The sequence below is a fragment of the Euprymna scolopes genome, chromosome 46 (genome assembly GCF_053919585.1).
Source record: "Euprymna scolopes isolate OS-2025 chromosome 46, ASM5391958v1, whole genome shotgun sequence".
Lineage (NCBI taxonomy): Eukaryota > Metazoa > Mollusca > Cephalopoda > Sepiida > Sepiolidae > Euprymna > Euprymna scolopes.
Window position 1 is genome coordinate 90,209,791 of NC_136527.1, and position 17,387 is coordinate 90,227,177.

The 17,387-nt window shown below is 33.2% G+C and overlaps 1 long non-coding RNA gene across 1 annotated transcript; it reads left to right on the top strand.

The window, feature by feature from the left end:
• Positions 1 to 10,900, top strand: LOC145270664 (uncharacterized). The gene is made up of 2 exons (XR_013865494.1): positions 1 to 164; positions 8,521 to 10,900. It is a non-coding gene; the product is annotated as an uncharacterized LOC145270664 (long non-coding RNA).
• Positions 10,901 to 17,387: the final 6,487 nt, after the last annotated feature.

Consider the following 17,387-nt stretch of genomic DNA (forward strand, 5'->3'; position numbering starts at 1 on the left):
TATAGAGCGTAAGCGGCCCAATTACTTCCGCTGGTGCGATTTCCGGAAACAAAGATGGCTTCCTGATGAATCGTTTGTTGTTCTCTTGTTAATATAGTTCACCATCCTGCACTAAATCCATGAAAATTACGAATCTTCACAAACTTTGATAACACAATCGAAAGGTAAAGTATTTTCGGAACTTGTATACTTTAATCAAGACATTAAAAAAAATGAAAATATCGAAAAAAAAATGGTGATATTACGTATCCGTTTTGGACTGAGGATGATCTCCGAAAAAAATTTTTAACTTAGATTTTTTTCTCTTCTTTTTTCTCTTTTTCTTTGCCTTCTTTTTTTTACAGCGAAAAAAAAAACTGGGGTATTTTTTTTTTAAACACGCTACAGGGAGATAACTTAATTAAAAGCACCGACACTCCCTCCCCATCTTAAATACCTGCTTTTTTTTTTTTCTAAAAATTGAACCCTTTGCTCAGTATGAAATTAAGTGAATTTTTTTTTTTTTTTTTAGAGAACTTCATTACGTAACGGATACACTTTTTTTTTCAATATTTTCATTTTTTAATGTCTTGATTAAACTGTACAAGTACCCTATTTTCATATCATTGATATTAGTAGACTAGAAAACGTCATAGGTGCTTGTTAAGATCGAGTCGACAGATCGTTTTTTTTGTTTTTTTTTAATATGTTGTTTTAAGCAAAAACAATATTACGTACTTAATTGTCATGCCGAAAATAGTAATATATCCAAAAATTACGAAAATTCAACGAGTAAAAAAGTATTTATAGTTAAAAGTAATTTTTATGGAAAATTGGGTAAAATTGTATTTTTTCTTAGATGTTACAAAGTAAACACTAGTCTACACACAGGGGACATAACTCGGAACAAATATTTTTTTAGCAATGTCCAAGATCAGTTCCACCGAATATATGTCAGCCTATGTCACAGTAACATATATTGAGTGGGTTTCTAACAGTATTTTTTTATTTTTATTTTTTTTACATAGGCGTCACCACTTGTCAAGGTCGATAGGCCACTCAAGGATAAGGGTTAAAGATTGTACAGTAGTCAAAAGGACAATATAGTAATCGATAGTAATGGAAGTTCGGTAAATTTGTTAACTTAAGTGGAATGGCTCATCAGAAACTTGTTCATGTTGGACTTGAAGACAACCACATTATAGACGGCTGGAAAGCAGGAAAACAGAAGACAGTTCCACAGGCATGCAGTTCTAAGAAAGAAGCTTTGATCATGGAATCTATGTGTTTAGGTTTAGGTACAGATAAAGAGTGGGGGGAATTATTGATAGTGTTTTCAGCTCTTGTGAAAGTTTGGTGAGGGAGGGACCATAGATTGAAGCTCAGTCGAACACTTCCCATGAAAATAACCATAAAGCAGAGACAAACTCGCAACATCTCTTCTGTGAGATAGAGGTTGCAGTGAAGAGAAAAGAACATCTCCCACCAGGCCACAAAGTCTATTTTGAACCCTATCAAGGCAGGACAAGTCTTTTCTAGCAGCTCCTGCCCATATGTGGCAACAGTATTCCATCCTTGGACGTATCCGGCTCTTATATAGATAGAGAATTGCATCAGCAGTGAGATATCTACTGGATCGATAGAAGGATCCGACCATTTTTCCAGCGGCCTTGGCAACAGATTTGATGTACGTATTCCATTTAAGATAAGGAGTAAAGGTCAAGCCCAGAAGCCTGTCAAAACTTGACGTCTCCTAAAGACGAGACCCATTCATTTTAATTGATGCCAGATGGGGGTCAGAACGTTGATGATGTAAAGATAGAAGCTTGATTTTAGATGTATTAAAAGTAACCAGCCACTTTTTTCCCCATTGTACAACGTGATCAAGATCAGAGGAGAGAGAATCGGAGAGAACTTGGTCGTTTACTGTCTTAGATGTGCTACCATAGATGATAGTGTCGCCAGCAAAAATGTCTATGAATGATGTAAGGATGTGATTTGGAAGATCATTAATGTAGATCAGGAAAAGAGTTGGGCCCAGGATCGATGAACCCCAGCATTTATTCTGTGAGCTTCTGATTTTTGCCCATCAACTACTACTCTTATGAACCTATCAGAAGACATTTCCAGCTATACCGTAGCTGGAGATCTTGTCAAATAAACCTTTATGCCATGCCCTATCAAAGGACTTTGATACGTCAAGAGCAATTGCCCTAGGAAGGTTGCCTCTGTCGAGAGATTTGCTAATCCTATGAGATATAACTGTAAGCACATCTGCTGTAGATCTAGCAGAATGGAAACCATATTGTGTGTCACTAAGAAGGTTATTTTTGTTGAGATGGTTGATTACTTCTCTATTTAACACAGATTCCAGCAACTTACTCATGACGCACAGGAGACTTATTGGCCTGTACTGAGAGGGGGATGAGCGATCACCTGAATTCTTAAATACAGGGCATACTGATGAGATTTTCCAGGATGATGGGAAGCTATTCTCCTTAAGACAATGTTTAAACCGTTTTGTAAGTACGGGCGCTAGTTCTGGTTGAAGTTTTTTGCGTACTATAATTGGAATACTGTCACGGCCGGTTGCTTTACTGGAATCAAAGTTTTTGATTAGCTTGGCAATATCATGTACAGATATTTGTATATCACATAGCGTGTTTTCTGATACAGAAGGAAGTATTGGGGGTTGGCAGCCTTGGTCGCAAAGGTAGAATTGGCTGCAAAGTTCTTGGCAAAGAGTTTGGCTTTGTCTGATGCTGACGAGATTAACTCAGGTCCATTGATGATAGTTGAGATAGAGCACATGCTTCTGTTCAGGATTCTGTTTGCAATTTGCCAAAACTGGTGGGAACAAAGCCACTGCTCAGCTACTTTGGACTTTGGAGCATACAACTCTCTTGCGTTCTTTATTACTTTCTTACAATGGTTGCTGGCAGTTCTGAAACCGACTTTAGTTTCCATACATCTATTACGTTGGAAGCAGTGGAAAAAGTGATTTCTGTGCGCAATAGTAGCAGCACATTATGGAGAAAACCTTTTTTGAGGGTATGAAATGGTCTATACCTACAATTAACCATTCTGTCAGGTCGGATATTATAGATGACACATCCTTTTTAAACATGGAACGCAGAGGAAAATCCGATATAAATGTATGGAAACTATCCCAGTCAGCCATAGTGTATCGATATACTGTACGATGGAGAGGTATGTCTGAGGACTTATTACATTTCATTTTTATCTCAATTGATACAACTGAGTGGTCAGAAGATCCAAGAGGAGACAGGGCGGAAACTGAACATAGTTCAGAGCAAGTTGTGAGAAAAAGGTCTAGGAGACTCGCATACTGGGCATCAGTGTCGGGCACACGGGTGGGTTAGTGAACAATCTGAGTGAAGTAATAAGCAATGGAGAAATTTTGACAGAACCTCCCCTCATCATCGGTCTTGTTTGAGTGGGTCAACCATTCCACATTATGAACATTGAAGTCTCCATATACGTGAATGTTAGCTGAAGGATATGCTGATAGAACTTGGTCAATTTTCTCAGATATGCTTTTAAAGATAGTAACTCCGCTGTTGTGGGAGTGATAGAGAGTAAATATAAATGCGGTAGTGTGAGCTGTTCCTACCACATGGAAAGCCATCTATAATATAGACACATATTCCATGCCCATGGCGATCATGGGGGTCAGATTTGGAAGTTAAGTTAGAGTATCCTTTAATTACAAATTATTTTGTATAGTTTTTTTTTATTTTAAACTCATTTTCCCAAACTTACCATATTCAACAGAAATTCTGGCGCCATTTTAAATTTTCAGATACATCGGTAAACACTGTATGTTTTTCGAGCTGAATAAACATTTTACATTAAGTAAAAACACTAAAAAATTATCCAGTTAGGTAGAAAAGTAACTTATCTTGCCTTTGATAACATTTATTTGTTATATATTTGTTTTTTTGACAACTTTTTCGAATCCATGTGTATAGTAAAACAACCCCCAAATTTATTTCTAGTTAAAAATCATTTTTACGGAAAATTGCATTTTTCTTAGACGTTATGAAGTAGATGGTCAGAAAATAAAAGCAGGGGAGATAACTTGGAAAATTTTTTTTAGATTACTTGTTTCATGACTGCAGTATTTGTTGTTTATAGCGATAGACGTTTTTTCTTTTTTTCTTTACTAAAAACACAATAGCAGTTGTTCTACTTAATGAATTTTTGTAATTTTTGGATATATTACTATTTTCACAGTTAAGTACTTAATATTTATTTTTTTTTTGCTTAAAACAATATATTTTAAAAATTGCTGTGTAGACTATAGCTTAACAAGCAACATATTTCGGGATATTTTCCCATTTTCAACATTTTTAATGATTGTATTTTTTTGAAATATAGCAATCAATTCATATTTGCTCTTCAAGCTTTTTTTTTAATTACTAGCATTTCAGTCCGGCGTTGTCCAGGTGTTTGGAGGTGTATGTTAAGCAAAAAAAAAAAGCGGTCAATTTTTTTAACTTTGACCCCTATTATGACCCCTTAGCATTTACTCAAATCAAGTTATTAAGTTAGATCCCTGTCCAAGGAACCTATATCTAAAATTTTAAGTGTTTAGACCCAAAATTGGCAGAGGAGTTTGGTAGAGTTCTCAAAGGTCAAATCGTTGAACTTTGACCCTTTAACAGCCAAATTTCAGGCCGAAAACTGATTAAAGCAATTTTCCCAAATCTCAGTACCCTGTATATCAAATTTTGTGTCTGTACAATAAACAATACAAATAATACGTTGTTAAGTAAAAAAAAGAAAGATGAAGTTTTAAAATGATTAAATGTGTTTTATTTTATAATTTAAAAATTTTTATTTTATAATTTAAAATTTTTATTTTATAATTTAAAATTTTTATTTTATAATTTAAAATTTTTATTTTATAATTTAACATTTTTATTTTATAATTTAACATTTTTATTTTTATTTTATAATTTAAAATTGTTATTTTATAATTTTACATTTTTATTTTATAATTTTACATTTTTATTTTATAATTTAACATTTTTATTTTTATTTTATAATTTAAAATTGTTATTTTATAATTTAAAATTGTTATTTTATAATTTTACATTTTTATTTTATAATTTAACATTTTTATTTTATAATTTAACATTTTTATTTTTATTTTATAATTTAAAATTGTTATTTTATAATTTAAAATTGTTATTTTATAATTTTACATTTTTATTTTATAATTTTACATTTTTATTTTATAATTTAACATTTTTTTTTTATTTTATAATTTAAAATTGTTATTTTATAATTTTACATTTTTATTTTATAATTTTACATTTTTATTTTATAATTTTAAATTTTTATTTGATATATTAACATTAAAAACATTGGACAATACAAATAAGATTTTGGTTTGATTTTACATTTTATATTGGTCTCGGATGCATTGGATGCTGCGTCTCCACAATAATTCAATATTTAACTTCATCTTTCATTATTTCTTTTCGAGAACAAAACCAACATTTTATTTATATTGTTTAATGTTTTTATATTAAAATAAAACCACATCGAATCATTTTTAAACATTGATCTCGCATTATTTCTCTTTTTTATTTGTTAAACAACGTGGTTAATTTTAATAAAATTTTAATCACAGGATTACATTTTAAATAATCACGTAAATATCAACAAACTTCTGTTTACGATATATACACTAGTGTTGACCCAATGTGTCCCTTTTTTTGATAACAGAGTTTGAGGATATTTGTACAAATAAATGGCAAATCTACCATGAAACCAATAGTATCTACTTAATTGTCGTGTTGCATTAATGAAAATATCCAAAACTTATGAAAACCAATAAGGTAGAAATTAATTATTAAAGAAGATAGTTTTTTAAGAAATTAGAAATTTGAGCTATTTTCCTTGTGTTTCACATTTCACGCGACAAAACGAACATGAAATCATTTTTGCGTTGAATCATGGAAGACTTCACTAATTGTGACATTTTCTTTTCGAGAACAAAACCAACATTTTATTTATATTGTTTAATGTTTTTATTTTGAAATCATTAATCATTTTAAAACCTCATCCGGCATTATTCCTTTTATATTTGTTAATTTTAAATTAAATTTTAATCACAGGATTACATTTTCAATAATCGCGCAAATATAAACAAAATTCTGTTTATAATACTTTTTTTTTTTACATAGGCATCACCACCTATCAAGGCCAAGAGGCCACTCGAGGATAAGTGGACAGTAGTCAATTGGACAATATAGTAATCGTTAGTTATGGAAATTCAGTAAATTTGTTAACTTATGTGGAACGGCTCATCAAAAACTTGTTTACATTAGACTTGAAGACATGAAATCATTTTTTGCGTTGAATCCTTGAAGACTTAACTAATTGTGACATGACGATTAGGTAGATTGCGTATTGTTGAAATTTACAAAATTTGTAAGTAGTTATTTTTTTTAATCAAGAATCAACTTTTCGGCAGTCCAATTTTGCTATAATTACAAAAAAGTGCCTTTTTAATAAGCCGATCTGTATAATGAACATCCCACATATATCTTTTTGGTACTCTTGCAGAATTTGACCTGGATTCTCGTGATTTTCCATCAATTATTGTTTGATCTCAACCAGCAGTCAAAACAATTTCACACGAAAACAATGGAATCTACGTATTCCTCGTATTTTTAAGATGATTATATCCAAAAATTGCGGAAATTGATAAGGTAGAACATTATTTATTAAAGAAAATAAAAATAGAATTTGATGAAAACGATCGTAAAGAGTTAAAAAAGAAAAAAAGGGAGGCAATTTCCGTTTCTATTTAAACAAGACTCGGGGTCATGTCAAGTTTGGCAACGTGACGCATGTCATCCAACGTGCTTTATGAGCACATGTTTAATCATGCAATGACGTGACGAGTTCTCAATATAGATAGAGTTTTGAGATGCAGTCTGGGAGTCTGGGAGAAGAGTTCCGAGAAGCAGAGCAGTTCAGACCGATTCTCCATTAGAATCAAGACACCCTCTAGAAATGACAGGGTTTTAGAAATAACCATGTAAAGAAACTTTGAATTCCTCAAGCGAAATCATTGACCAGTCATGAAATAAAGGACGTCATCATCTTTGTGTATCTGCGTCTTCTGTGTTCATCAACGAGAAAGGTAACATGTTTATATTATATGCTGATGCAGTTCTCTACTTGTATAAGAACCAAGTACGTCCAAGGATGGAGTACTGTTGCCATATCTGGTCAAGAGCTGCTAGAAGCACCATAGACTTCGTAGCCTAGTGGGGGATGCCCTTTTCTCTTCCCTTTGTCAAAAATCGTAATATTGAATCTCACATGAAAACAATGGTATCTACGTATTCCTCGTATTTTTAAGATGATTATATCCAAAAATTGCGAAAATCGATAAGGTAGAACATTGTTTATTAAAGAAAATGAAAAATAGAGTTTGATGAAAACGATCTTAAGACACAGGAGAATTCAAACGGAAGGTAATTTTCCATTTTGGTTTAAACAAGATCGCGGCAATTTTTCACCTGCTAACACGATTAAAGTTTTTTTTTTAATAATTCATTACTATTCAGGTTATTTCGACTGCATACTTTGGAAGCTATCATGTAATTTATTAGAATTGACAAAAAAATCAGCAGAAACCATTGTTTTTTATCTGAAAACTCCATTTATCAACTACAAAATCTTGTCTAAATAATGTAGAAGCACACTATATTTTGTAATAGTGACGATTTTACTTTAATAAAATTTTCATAAGAGTAATGGTTGATGGGTAGAAATCGGAAGCTCACAGTATTAATGCTGGAGTCCCTCAGGGGTCCATCTTAGACCCAACTCTCTTCCTGCTCTGCATCAATGATCTTCCAAATCACATCCGCGGCAACACTTCAAAGGCCGTAAATGATTGTTCTCTCTTATTCTCTCTCCTCTTGAACACGTGGTGCAATGGGGAAAAAGGTGGCTGGTTAATTTTAATGCATCTAAAAACAAGCTTCTATCTTTACATCATCAAAGCTCTGGCCCATCTGGTATCAATTGAAATGAATGGCTCTTTTCTTGGGCAAGCAAATATGCATTGAGGGGGGAAATTACATGAGGGTGGTACCGCTAAGCATTGAAAATAGACGAGTCTTTTTTCTTCAAGAGGAAATGTAATCAAGGAAGAATTGAAGACGGCATTTGGGTGTTCAGGGCAGTAGAGAGAGAGAGAGAGCAAAAACAATTTCTTTCAAAACAATTTCTCTGTCAGCCATGGCAGAAATTTTTTAAACTGTAACAGAAAAATACATGGAATTAAAAATGTTTTAAATAATTTTTCTTTAAAAATCTTATCTATCAGTTCTGACAGAGGAGGAATTGAAACTAGTAATTCACTTCTGTTCATTTCTTTTACTTTTAGTAATAACCTTAATTTTTTTTTAAATTTGCACAAATATTAGTTATGGTGAAAGTAAAGTTTTCACTCCTTTCATTTGTATAAAACATTTTCTTTATTTTCAGATAAAATGCCTAAAACAAAGGAAAAGAAACGATTCTCATGTACATTTTGTGAATCGACGTTCACCAACAAAGCAAACCTTAACAATCACATGCGTATACACACTGGAGAGAAACCATTTTCATGTGAAATTTGTGGCACTTCATTTTCTGATCAATCGACATTAAGAGGACATATACGCATACACACTGGAGAAAAACCATTTCATTGTGAAATATGTGGATATTCATTTTCTTATAAATCAACATTGAACAGACACAAGTTGATACATACTGGTGATAAACCATATTCATGTGAAATATGTGGTTGTTCGTTTTCTCAGCTTCCTCATCTGAAAGCACATATGAGCATACACACTGGAGACAGACCGTTTCCATGTGAAATTTGCGGATCTTCATTTACTCAGGGGTCACACTTAAAACGTCACTTGCATATACACACTGGGGAAAAACCATATTCTTGTCAAATATGCAAATCTTCATTTTCTGAACGAGCAACACTAAACGTTCACATGCGCATACACAATAGAGAAAAACCATTTTCTTGTGAGACATGTGGATCTTCGTTTTCTTATAAATCAAACTTCAATAAACACAAGATTATACACACTAAAAAAAATTAACTAAAATATTAAATATCCAGTGTAGCAGCAAATCCTGGGAACATCAACCTGAAAGAACAGTTGGAAATAACTTATATACCATACATTGCGACCATGTAATCCCTACAGCCACCTACCTTGAAAATGCTGCTGTCAAACCGGATATAGTTATATGGAATAAGTCAGAGAGAGTTGCAACCTTGGTTGAAGTGAGTGTTCCTAATGATGGAGGGCTGAACAGAGCTGAAAGAGAGAAACAGACCAAATATCAAGGTCTCATGTATGATATGAAAAGAAATTGGAATCTTAGGAAGATATCAATCATACCAGTTATTATAAGTGCTACATGACTTATGAAGACTAACCTAAAGTCCTACCTTACTAATATTTCTGGTGAACCAAATGCAAAAGAGATCTAGACAATTGCACTTAAGGGAACAAAGAGGTTACGTAAAAGAGCTCTCGGTTGGTGTCAATAAAAAAGCAGGGCAATGTTGGCAGCGGATTTGTCTTCCCCATACCCAGTGTTACAATCTTCAAAAGAAGGAAAATTTAAAAAAAAAGCACATATATATATATATATATATATATATATATATATATATTATAAGTTTGTGTCTGCACATGTGTGCACGTATAGATATGTGTATAACTATACAATTTCTTCTATACATACGTGTTCATATCTTAATATATAGATGCCCCCATATAACCGTGAGCATAGAATGGTATATAATGTGTTAAACTCAAATACCTCAACTTAGAATGGTAATTAAACTGTTTAATTCCTATACAACTACTTTAGACCCATACCCAAGCCTTATAATTAAACCTATCTAGAATCAGTATTTCATTTAACTATTAATCATATAATCATTTAAACCCCATACTCCCTTTCTGCCTGTTAAGAATATATGCTTCTTAATATGTTTTTAATTTATTAGAAAAGTGACAGTGTTCTATGGCAAAGACGTACAGTTTGGCAGATACATAAAATATAAAGACATCAAACTAGACATTGTAATGTGGAACAATGCTGAAAGAATAAAGAAAGACGAAGAGACTAAAACATTTTTAAATTGGAGACAAGGAAATAATGTTCCGGATTTCTTTACTAATTCCATGTTTGAGAGACAAAGAACTTTAATGGAACATAATATATCTCAAACAGAAACGGAAAAGTGACAGTTCTACAACAAAGACATACAGGCAGGCAGATACATAAAAGACAAGGCCATCAAGCCAGATATAGTAAAATGGAACAAGCTCGAAAGAATTGCACTCATTATCGACGTCACAGTTCCAAACGACTTTGGCCTTAATAGAGCAGAACGGGAAAAGATAACAAAATATCAGGACCTAAAATATGATCTAAAAGTTGTGATATGAAAAACTGGTTTAATAAAAAGAACCTTCAAAAATACTTAGAAGCAATCCCTGGAAAACCAAGATGTAAGGAAATACAAATAGCAGCCATAAAGGGAACAGTGTCTATTCTTAAAAGAGCCCTCGGATATAAATTTAAACTGTAATAGAATCAAGTGATAGCCCCAGGAAGGAGCCCCTTGATCTCTTCAAACTAACAAAAGTAAATTAAATTATTTACTAAATACAATAAAGTTTTAGAAAGTTAGGATCTCGGATCATTTTGACTTAACCGAGTTTTATAAACAACTGTCAGTTAAAGCTGGTTGATATTAACTAGGACAAGATAGGAATGCTTAGTCTCTTTACTGTATCCTCAATAATTACTGCCTTAATAGAGCTGAACGGGGGGGGGGGAATAAAATATCAATGCCTAAAACTGATCTAAAAACGACATTGTCTCTGTAAGAAATAAACATTATACCAGTTGTGATAGGAAGAACTAACTTTATAAAAATAATTTTCTGAAATGCTCAGAAGCAATCCTTGGAAGACTGAGCTGTAATGAAATACAGGTAGAAGCCATGTAGGGAACAGACCTCAGATATAAATATATAGAAGAATCAAGTGTTGGCTCTAGGATCACTTAAAACGGAAGTAAAATAAAAAAAAAAGTGAATAATACGATACAAAAAAGTGTATAAATGATGATGTCAACACTCCAACATGCATTGTCTTGAAAATGTGGCTCAATCTTTAGGGATTCCATGTCCCACATTTTGACCTCCTTTGATGTCATTCCTGGGCATCTGCATCCAGGCTCCTGGCCGACTTTTCTTTGATGTAATTCCCGAAAATCTGGATTATCCAACAATAAGTGTCTTCAGTGCTTAAACAGAGCTTCAGGATCTCTGAAAACTAATTGGAGTTAAAAAAAAAAAAGTGAACGACATCTTTTTGATTAAAGTGTTGAGTAAAAAAGTACAGAATAATTACAAAACACTCTCCCCATGTTAAGAATGGTTTTCTAAATAATAACATTATTTCAGCACAGTAGCATAAGTGCATAAGTACGCTAATTGTTAATCAATATTTAAGTGTTATGCCACGAGTCCGACCGAAAAAGTGAATAATGCGATACAATAAAGTGTATGAATGATGGTGTCAACACTTCAACATGCATTGTCTTGAAAATGTTGCTCAATCTTGCTAACCCAATCTCGAGGGATTTCATGTCCTACATTTTGACCTCCTTTGATGTCATTCCTAGGCATCTGCATCCAGGCTCCTGGCCGACTTTTCTTTGATGTAATTCCCAAGAATCTGGATTATCCAATGATAAGTGTCTCCAGGATCTCCGAAAACTAATTGAAGTAAAATAGAAAATGTGAACGGCATCAGTGTTGAGTCAAAAAAGTACAGAATAATTACAAAACACCCTCCCCATGTTAAGAATGGTTTTCTAGATAATAACATTGTAAATATCCCTGCTTGATTATCTGTCAAAAAATTAAATATCCAGTGGAACAGAAAGTAGGCTCCCTCTATCGAGCTAGAAGGCTACTCACACTTACGAGGCCACCATTCACCCATGCATGGAGTATTGTTGCCACATCTGGGCTGGTGCATCTACCACTAGTCTCTCCCTTTTGGATAGGGTCCTCCCCCCCCAAAAAAAAAAATCTTCAATCTAATAGGTCCCACTGTGTCAACTAGGTTCCAACCCCTGTCCCATCGCCGCAATGTTGCATCCTTGTGTCTGTTTTACAAAAATTTTAATGGAATTTACTCTGATGAACTCGTTGCACTTGTGCCCCCTCGACAACAAACTCTCTTAGCGACAAAATCACACCCATTCACTGTTTGGGTTCTCAAATATCAGATAGTTTTCTACTCTAATAATTATTCCCTAGAATGGCTAGACTTTGGAATTCCCTTCCTGCTACCAGCTTCCCAAACTGTAAAATTTCAAATGAAGTCTACTTTGCAGCTTCACTGGTTTTAATAAGTAATTTGATCATATGTGAAATACTCAAGTCTTTGATAATAAGGAAAGTAGGCATTGCCAACCGAATGTGAAAAAAAATATGCATGATTCTGTGACGTCATACTTGTGTTACCAATACGAACTATGGAAAAGCAGAAGCGACTTAATGATTTTTTAAAACCTTTGTTTATCTTCTTCAAACTGCAATTAATAATTAATCTTTGTTATAATTTTGTTAGGTTTTAAGATTTGCACAGTTTAACGATTAATAATATTATAAACATTTGTATATTAAATATGAAATACAGTTTTACTGAATGTTCATTTGGTTACCTACGGGGTTCCATATTTTGTTCGGTAAAAAGAGACAAACAAAATATGAGGGGGGGGCTACAAAATGCTTAATATTTGTACTGTACTTACAATAACCCTTATCCCTGAGTGGTTTCTGGGCCTTGATAAGTGGTGACCGCCTTGTAAAAAAAAAGATACTCCCAAAACAATGTGAAAAAAGAAAGCATGATTCTGTGACGTCAGATTTGTGTTAACTATACGAACTATGGAAAAGCAGAAGCGACTTAATGATTTTTAAAAACCTTTGTTTATCTTCTTCAAACTGCAATTAATAATTAATTTTTGTTATAATTTTGTTAGGTTTTAAGATTTACACAGTTTAACGATTAATAATATTATAAACATTTGTATATTAAATATGAAATACAGTTTTACTGAACGTTCATTTCGTTAACTACTGGCTTCCATATTTTGTTCGGTAAAAAGAGACAAATAAAATATGAGAGGGGGGGGGGGCTACAAAATTCAAAATTTAATCGTTTTAATCTTTTAAAAATTAATTAATTTTTAGGAAGTTTCTTTTTCTTTGCAATTCAACTGATTATAGTATATATTAATTCGAAAAAACGCTATTAAAAAACTAAAAAAACACACAATAATATTAAGTTTATATCAATTTTTTAATTGCAACTTCAAGGTAAGTTTTTGTTCAATATGTGTATTTAAATTGTTAAAAAATAAATATGTTTTACTTATTTGAACTCTTATGTTTCATAATAAATAGAAATTTCGATAGATGTAAATATATTTTGTTCGAATTTCGAATAAATAAATAGTGGAGTATGCCACTATTAGGGTCATGAATGCATGCAGCGAGGTGCATATTGCAGTGAGAGGGGGAGGGGTGACCGGACGGGATGGAGGAAGAGAGGGCAGAAGAGAGGGTGTTGATGTCTGATTGGGACAAAACAAATGTCTATGGGATTTTGTCAAAAAGAGAAAAAAAAACAAATAATAATTGTTTTTATCTCATTGTTATATATTTGTTAACATGAAGGGTTGTTTTTAAAACCTCTGTTGAGAGGTATGAAGAGATCCAGAGATTCTTGGCTGATTAAGGCTGACAGTTTAGAATGGGGGTCGAGGAGAGAGGGTCACCGCTGGGCGTTGTTCAACCCAATTTGATAATAAGTAGAAACCTAAGTGCAAATAGGGGTTGAGGTTTGGGAGAGATAAGTTCAAAAGAGAAGGAGTAGAAATTAGGGGAACAGAGAGAGAGAGAGAGGTGCTGAGTGGACAAGACGAAGGGTAAGCTCTAAGAGGAAGAAAGAAAGGGTGTTTGTAACCACTCTCTGAAGGAGAGGTGGGGAAAAGGGGTTGGATTTAGAAAAAGGAATTCTAAAAAGAGTAGAGTCGTAGCCAGCAAACTGAACGGCTGGGCTGGCAAGCGCTCCCGATTTGGAAGCCCTCAGGGTCTGCTGTGATAATTTTTACTAGCCCGTGTTAATGAGAAATCTGTGACTTTACTGGTCTGGTCTTACATCGTTTCACTGCTATAGTCAGTCACCTTAATTTAGACAGTAGCTGTTATGAAGTAATGAAATTAATAAATAGTTTGTTATTGTCATAAACCGAAGTTCTGTTTGTTTGTGGTGAGGACTCTTCATTTTGCAGCAAGCCGCAAGGACCAGCGGAGTGATTGATGTACCCGGAGACTACCTACACAGGGTAGGAGACGATTCGATCGAGAGGCAAAGCGTCCCACCATGAAAACACGGTGGGTAAGGACGATCAATAGGCCAACTTGTGACAGGACAATGTACGATCGAAAGAACACCTGTCATATTGGGTGGAATCCGACAAGGTTAAGGACACCCGGTGGGGTTGGATTTATTATAGGGGGACACGCATTAAAAAAAATATTTCCCCTTGTATATTTTATAGAAGCTGTATTTTATATGTAATTTCATTCTAAAATAGATAAGTATTGAAAATTTAACGAAAATCTGACCATTAGTTGATTTTTGCTAGATTTATTAAACACGGGTATGTTTTAACGTTCGAAATGCTTACTACATGGGAACGTTATTTTAAAGCGTCAATTATGTAAACACGATTTTCGTCTCGAAGTTTCATTATTTTCGTTTGATGAAAAACATTTTTTTAAATTATTACTAGTTTATTTTGCCTTCTTTTAAATGGTACAAAAGTTATATTAATAATATTAATTTATAATAAAGTTACATCGTTTTACATATAGGGGGTAATTCTCTGGTGACTTTTGGGGGTGCCTACACTTCTACCTATTTGGACAAGTTTTTAGTGGTTTTAGTCACTTTAAAACGTTAATGGAATTTTGGGTTCGTCACCGAAATCCGTTTTTCATAGTAACAAAATGAAAAAAAAAAAAAGGAAGACAAAAGCATTCTGGGAAAAGAGTAAGTAATAGAAATGATCAAAAGAAATGTGTTTAAAATGATCCAAGTTTATTAAATACAAAAGTTATCGATTGCTTTTATTTCCCAAGGCTGGGGCCAAAAAAAAACCTTAAGGAAACATTTAAAAATACATTTTTAAAAAATACCAAAAAAAGACGTCAATCCTTACTTGCTGAAAGAAAAAACATATAAAAACGGAAAACAATCCTTGTTTTAACAAAATGTTCTTTTTTTTCTTTTTTTTTTTTGAAAGGAATCACAAATAAAAAGTTTCTTTGACCTAAAATGAGAGAAGAAGTAATGCCTTTTAATTCAAAGAGGTGAGAAGACCATAAATCCGCTTTGGTAGGCTTTATGTGTACAGGGTGGCCGAAAAGTCCCAGGACACTATACATGTATTTTTAATAAAACACAGTATTTTTTAATGAAACACACAGAAAACATATATATTCAACAAAAAAAGAGAACTTTATTAGAAACAAAGCAGAAAACAACTAGAGTAATTTAGTGGTCTAGGGGATCAGTATGTTGGCCCTCGTTATTCTTGCACAATTCCATTCGCCTCCACGTTCTTTGTGCCATTTTTTTTTAGAGAATTCCTTGATACGCTAGCAAAAGCTGCAATAATCGCATGCTTTAGCTGATCAATGTTATAGTATCTAATACCAGAAACTTGACCTTTAATTAAACCCCATAATGAGTTGTCTGGAGTGGTCAAGTCGTGTCCTGGGACTTTTCGGCCACCCTGTACAAATACGGAGTAAATTCTTGTATTAAGGAAGATTTCCTTTCTGAAGGAAACTTCGGTTGAAAAATCTTTCAAAGAGGGGATTTTCTTTCTAGGGGCGATATTCTGCTCGTCGAGTCAGCGAAATTAATTTTTGTTCTTCTTAGAAAAGAACTCCACAACACGCGGTTGTTTCCTTCGTTAATCCTTTGAGAATAATAATTTACCAGTTGTAAGACTCGTTTGTCTTTTAATAACCGGTATTAATCTTCCAGTCGTAAGACCTAGTTGTCTTATAATGACTGAGAATAAAATAACGTTAACAGTTTAGTACCGATCAATGGAGTTCTAAACAAACGTCTTTCTCCAAAGGAGGAGAGAAAAAAAAACGTAGAATTTAACGTCAAAAATCCTTTTTTGACGGAGCTGAATAGCGTCCTTCTTCTTGGCCAGCTAGGTTCGAACTGACGAAAATAGGCAAAAAGCCCATCCTCCTCCTCCCCTTCCAGAGGGTAGGAGTGGAGCCGACTGCTAGAAAGGGAATTATACCTATGCTGATGATGATGATAATAGAAGTGACCTGCCGGTCAAGGAATGCGTTCCCTGACCCAAATGCAGAGATGTTGAATGGGTATAAATAAAAAAATAAATAAAAATTATTTCTCTATAAAAAATTTCAACAACGTGTCATCGGTTTGAATATCATACAATGTTTATCAATATATTTGAAAAAAACGAGAAAGTTTTTCAGTGGTTTTACTCACTTTAAAATGTGTAATCGGTTCGAAAATCATACAGTGCTTATCGATATATTTTAAAAAGAAAAATAGCAGCATGCTCACTGTGGAACACGGTAAGTTTGGGAAAATGAGTTAAAACAAACAAATTATACAAAATACTGTTGGAAACCCATCGAATATGTGCCTGTCTACGTCACGGTAACATATATTGAGCGAGTTTCTAACAGTTTCTGTATAATTTTTTATTTGAACACGTTTTCCCAAACTTTCAAATATATTGGTAAACAATGTATGTTTTTCGAGCCGAATAAATATGTTACATTGAATAAAAACACTAAAAAGTTATCCAGTTAGGTAGAAAAGTAACTTATTTTGCCTTTGATAATGTTTTATATTTGTTTTTTGACAACTTTTTCGAATCCATGTGTACAGTAAAACAAACCCAAGTCAACTATATAAGTACGGGCAAAATGAATGCCGATGCTCAAAATGTATAAACATTTTGACCCCTCCCTTTACTTAAAAATTCACCAAAAATTAGGAAATTAACCAATTTTAATGAAAATTTTAGTATTTATCAAATAATGATCGCAGAATATAATGAATGAATTGTTTTTATTTAGATCTGAGTTGAAATGTATTATTTTGTTTAAACAAAAAATACCTTTACTAAAGTGATAATTTTCAGTATAAATAAAAAACGCAAGAATTTATTTT